Consider the following 6,109-nt stretch of genomic DNA (forward strand, 5'->3'; position numbering starts at 1 on the left):
GGGCTGGGCTCTCCTTGAAAGTGAGGCCTTTTTGGTAAAAGGGTCCTGCAGTTTTAAAAACTTCGCTCTAAAGTCCCAGAAGCTTTAGACGTGATGGGAGTGTCCAGCCCACGATCCAGTGACTTCTTGGCCATTCACCGGTGTTTTAGTTTTGCTTTTGCGCGAACATCTGAGAGCCAGGGTGATGCCGCCGTGGTCCGCAGGAGGAACGCTCTGCCGGGGCCCTGCTCTGCTTCTTGCTGTGGCTGGGACCAGAGTTGGCTGCACATGTGCTGCTCGTGACAGCTCAGGCCAGAACCTTCCCGTCTCAGAGGCCCTGTTTGGAAATGGGTGCATTTTCAGAAACGATGAAGGGGTGAGGTGCGCTAGTCTGCTCGTGCCCCAGACCTTACCTCCTCGCGGTCCTGGAGCCTGCAAGTCCGAGGTCAGGGTGTCGCAGGGCTGGTTTCTCCTGAGGCCTCTCTCACTGGCTTGCATGTGCCGTCTTCTCCCTGTGTCCTCGCCTGGTCTTTCCTCTGTGCCTGTGTCTTAATGTCCTCTTCTTATAAGGACGTCAGTCATATTGGATTAGGGCCCACCCATGTGACCTCATTTACCTTAATTACCTCTTTAAAGGCCCTATCTCCAAGCACAGGCACACGCTGAGGTACTGGGAGTTAGGGCTTCAGCATGTGGATTTGGGAACACAGGTGAGCCCATAATGGGGGATATGAAGTGTTCATCTCGCTCTTTCCAGAGCCTGATGCAGTCTCTCTTCGGGGCATCTTGTAAAATGAAATGCTGACCACTCATTTATGGGCTGTTCACCCCTAGCCCCCCTTGGCTCTGGAAAGAAATGGGGATCCCATCGGCTACATTTTCTGGGCTGGCTGCTGGTCTCAGTGGGTCCTGCACTCTGGCATCTCCCCCCTGTCTCCTTCCCCAGTTCCTGCTCAGGCTTCGACCTGCTAACCCCCAGGGCACCTCCTGCAAAGCGACCTCCTTCCTGGAGTTCTCGCAGCACTTGCATCTGATCTCTTAGACTTCCGCCTCCTGCTGTAGATCAGAGCTGCTGAGTACATCGTTCATGCTAAATTGAAAGCCAACACTAAAGTTTTAGGAAACAGTTTAATATTCTCCCTCGGTTCCGGCTGTTGCTAGGCTGGGGATGGGTTCAGAATAGCCGTTTTGATGGAAGTGGTTTCCCAGCAGGGGAAAGAAATAATTAAAACGGCATTACAGCATCTCCTGCGGGATGCAGTGACATTAAAGAGCCACATTGACAAAATACCCGGGGCTGGAACGTTCTGTGCCGCTTTCATTACACGCACAGGATCACAGCCACCTGGAGCCGGTGCAGTCGGATCCACCCTGACTCGTGCTCAGGTGGGCTTGGCGAGGGCGATGCTCCTCCGTGCGGGCCGAGGGGGACGGAGGGAGATGGAGGAGGCGAGATCAGGACCTGGAAAGAACACAGCTGTGGATTTTCAGCCCAAGTGGGCAGCTCCGGCCCAATCCATGCCACCGAAGGGGAGGAGATGGTTTCTCTAGGAGGGGCTTCGGCTTCCCGGGGCAGTCCCGGGGGCCTCCGCCTGGCAAGCCCATGCCCACTTCACTGTCTTCTGTCTTTCAGGGGAGGAGATGGTTTCTCTAGGAGGGGCTTCGGCTTCCCGGGGCAGTCCCGGGGGCCTCCACCTGGCAAGCCCATGCCCACTTCACTGTCTTCTGTCTTTTAAGCAGGACAGTATGGGGGGTAAGAAGGTATGTGGGGAAACCATGAACGGGCACTTTTGCTTCACAACAGTGACCAGTTAAGGCCGTGATTCCAGCAAAAAATGTCATCTTTTATCCCAGTTCCTTCTTTTCCAGTCAGTTTGCAGGGGGAGGTGCACCTGCAGCACACCTGTGAAGGGCGCCCTCAGCCCCTTCTCCCTTCACCGTCCAGTTGCCGTCAGAACCCACAGCGTGGCCTGGGTGGCACTGGCCAGCTCCCAGGCGGGATTCGGGGTCACCTCTGCTGTGGCTTCGCTCCCCTCCTTGCATTGTTCCTCTGGGCTTGGGCATCAGAAACCACTTGCCTTTGACGCTTAGTGGGGGCTTTTTGTCATGCAAATGTTTCAGTTCTCAGTTCAGGAAATTTCTGGAACCCTTCCTCCTCTTGTGACTCCACCTTTCCAGTGACTTGTTTTCCTCCGAAGAGGGACCCTGGTGCATAAGAGCTAAGTGACAGCAAGATCATTTCTGTCCATCCATGGGGGCACAGGGAAGTCTCAGGCCTTACAGGCCCGAGTGGACGCTGGGCAGGGGCTGTGAAATACTCACCTTTCACCCTCCGCAGTGTGCCCGGCCTTCGAGCCCGCCCCTGGCCCTGGGAGCCTGCGTGCAGCTGTGGTTCCCTTTCGACCACTGCAGGGTGCTGTGTAGGCGCTGAGCCCAGGGCCCGGCCCTGATGTCCTAATTAGATGCGACAAACAGCAATTTTATTTTAAAGAAACTGAATCCTTCCCCCCACCCCCCTGCTTTGTGTGCCAGTATTTTATTGTCTTTTTAATTGTTTTAAACAATGTTGACTTGGATTTCTGGATATTAAATAAAAGCCACTAAAACCCTGGCCATGCTGTGGGTCAGGCCCGCCTGATCGGCAGCAGCAGGAAGCTGTTGTTTTTCGTGAGCTCACAGCAGCACAATCAGATCGCTTCCAGGCAGAGACGTGTGTCAGGGGCATGGTGTGTCACAGCGTGCTGTTATTTATTCCAATAAAGGGTTCCCGAGCACGGGGCTTCCTCTTTGTTTGGCTGCTGTTTTTTTCTTTCATGCATTTAGTGGTCATGTGTTGTGTCAGCCCAGTGCTAGGTGCTGGGGCCGTGGGGTTCCATGTGCCCTGCTTGCCAGGAGCTTCCAGTCACAGCCCTCTGTGGCGGGCGGGGGCTTTGGCTGAGGCTGGAGGTGCATAGGTGGGAGCCACAGGTACAGAGGAGTCATAATAATAAAGAATCCGTTCTCCTGGTTCCACACCAAGACAGGGACGAAGCCAGTGGGCCAGGGGCACTGCAGGGAGATGTGTCCACCTCACTCTTTGGAGGGGATGTGAGGTCATGAAGCCTTGCCTACTGACCAGAAGTAGCCGCTCTTGACTCTTCAGGGTGAGGGACCCCTGTGTGACCCCAGACAGTTGCCTAGCCTTTGTGCTCTACGCTGGCCCTGCTGTAGACCCTCCTGGGCAGAAGTCTTGGGACACTTCAGGTGCATCGAACTTGTCTCTACAAGATGACATTAAAATGGTGACTATTCCAGGACGGCCAGCCTGAAGAACAAGGTGACAATGCTATTCCAAACAAAAACAACTAAAATTACAAACATTGGCTGGGAAGAAACTGGGCTTTGAAGAAACATTTGGGTTCAAATTGAGCTTGGTTGCTATGTCACTGCTGGTGAGTCAAATAACCTGAACTTTACAGCTCAGAGTTCTGAGGGACAAATCCAACGCTCCCTCCCTCCAAATCAGCCGTCTTCCACTAGGGGTGATTCTGCCCCTCTGGGGATATTTGGCAGTGTCTGGAGATGGTTTGGGTTGTCACAACTCACAGGCAGGTTGTGGTGGGGGCGGTGTTAATGGCATGTAGCGGGTGGGGGCCTGGGTTGTGCTCAACATCCTGTGTGCACAGGACAGGCTCCCAACCCCCCCCCCCAATCATTGTCCCCAAATGTCCGTTGTGCCGAGGCTGGGAAACCCTGCTGTCAGTTGCAGTTCCCTGAGTCAGCCTGTCTCAACCTGTGCTTTCATTGGATGGGATTCATCTGTTAGTACTGATGAAGGTTGTCCCCTTGAGTGTCCATTCTTTGAGGCCAGCAATGGTGCGTAGCCTTCTGGGGATCTTCTAATTGGTGTGTTTAGCGGGTGCTGACCAAGGGTCTGGTTTGTCTGAGCCTGGGCCCAGCAGCCAGTGACTGGCCTGACCTCTGCCCTTGAGTCCGTAGATAACTCCCAAGATGACCTATAATGTAGGAAGGAGTCCAGGGAAGGGCAGGGGACTGGCTGAGCCTGCCTGAGGAGGGACAGTGAAGACCTGGAGAGGATGATGTGGAAGCCACACGGAGGGGGGCTTCAGATGAGACGTAGGGGGCTGTTCTAGACGTGCTCTAATGAAAGTCATTTTTGTTCCATTCTTTCAGGTTGATACCCCTGGTGTGAGTAGCATGCCCTCAGAAAAGCCCTCTGTCACCTCCCTGGGGGCTTTCCACTGGAGGGGGAGGGGCTGTCTGCTTGGGTCAGGGTCTCCTCCTTTTCTTGTGGCCAGTCTCTGGGGAACTGTGACATTATGCGGCCACTTGCCCTCAGCTCTGGCAGAATGTGCCGAATCTGAGAATTGAAGGAAGGAAGGGACTTTCTGAGGTCAGCTCATGCAACCCTTCACAGGCAGGAACCAGCTCAGCAGGGATGGGAACTCGCTGTTCTTTCTGCAAGGACAGCGTCTTATGGTTGGGAAGATCGGATTTAGTCAGGTTTGTTTTAAGTGGAAACCCACTCTTGGGGGCTTTAATTTGATTTAAGAAATTATCATCATCATTATCAGTATTAGGCTTTACCCTGGGGCAGGGATGGGGGGAATCCCATGACCCCAACCCAGGAAACTCAACATTCATTTAGTGGGTATTTATTGAGGACCTACTGTGTGCTGGGTGCCATGCCGGGCACCAGGGATGCAGCAGGGGACAAGGGGCTAGAGGGCGAGGAGGGGTGGACAGCACTGCAGTGAGGCCACCAGGGGATGCAGACAGGGCAAGTCTGGGAGGAAAATAAGAGGTGGGTGGGGGGCTTCTGACGCACAGGTGTTGCACTGAGGCCTCACATGCATCCACTCCCCGCCCCTGGATTTAGGGGGCCATGAGGCTAGTCCTGGCAGCTGGGACAGGCCACATAAGGCGCAACAGTTGTTGCAGCCCCTTTAAGGGGCACCATCACACAGAAGTACACATCCCCTCCGTTGACACTCGGTGTGCTTTTCAAAACGTCCGCCCAGGATCCTGAGGTTCTACCAGATGTATCTGGAATGTAGCTCTAGATGTTTCCCCACATCGGTTTTTGAAAATGTATTGGTAAGAAGAGCTTGAAGTATCGTGCCAGAAAGCAGGAAAGTCCCCAAAGAATGACAGGGATATGTCAGAAGGACATAGGAGCTAAAAGTGTCTGTAATTTGGATATTTTGAGCATCAGAGGGAATAGTGGAGGATAACACACTGAAGTTTTAAAAGAATCATCATTTGTAGTGACACTAAACAGGGATGAGAGTGGAGACTTTTTTCTTTTAACGTTTTATGGATTTTTTTTTCCTTTTTGTCTTTTTTCGTGACTGGTAACGGGATCGCAACCCTCGGTGTCGCGCCCGTACCGCGACCAGCAGCGGGATCGCAACCCTCAGTGTCGCGCCCGCACCGCGCTCAACTAGTGAGCGGACCGGTCTCTATATGGGATCCGAACCCTCGGCGGGAGCGCCGCCGAGCTCCCAAGCGCGGCACTCTACCGAGTGCACCACCGGGCCAGCCCACATTTTATGTAATTTTAAACTCACAGAAAAGTTGCAGGAATAGTGCAGAGTTCCTATGTTTACTCAGATACACGTAAATACTAACCATTTACCACACTTCTTTATATCTTCCTCTCTCTATTTGTATTTGTCTCTCTTTCCTCTCTGTCTCTTTCTCTCTCTCAGTATATGTATATAATAATAAATATATGTCTTTATACGCATGTTATATGTGTGTGCATGTATCTTTCCTGAATCTTTGACAGTAAGTTGCATGTATTATAGCCCCCCCACTTATGAACACATCAGTGTATGTTTCATTAGAGCAAAGACATTCTCCTATATCTTCTCAGTACAAGTGTCATTATCAGGAAATAACATTGACACAATAGCATTACCTAATCTACAGACCTTAATTAGATTTTGCCCATTGTCGCAATAATGTCCTTTATACCAAAAGAAAATGCAGGGCATGTGTTGCAGTCAGACTTTGTGTCTCTGCAGTCTCCGTTAGTCTGGAATGGCTCTTCAGGCTGTCCTTATGTTTCATAACATTGGCTTTTTGAAGAATACAAGCTAGTTATTCTCTAGAATGTCCCTCAGCT

Source organism: Galeopterus variegatus, unplaced genomic scaffold, assembly GCF_000696425.1.
Source record: "Galeopterus variegatus unplaced genomic scaffold, G_variegatus-3.0.2 Scaffold8962, whole genome shotgun sequence".
NCBI classification, from domain to species: domain Eukaryota; kingdom Metazoa; phylum Chordata; class Mammalia; order Dermoptera; family Cynocephalidae; genus Galeopterus; species Galeopterus variegatus.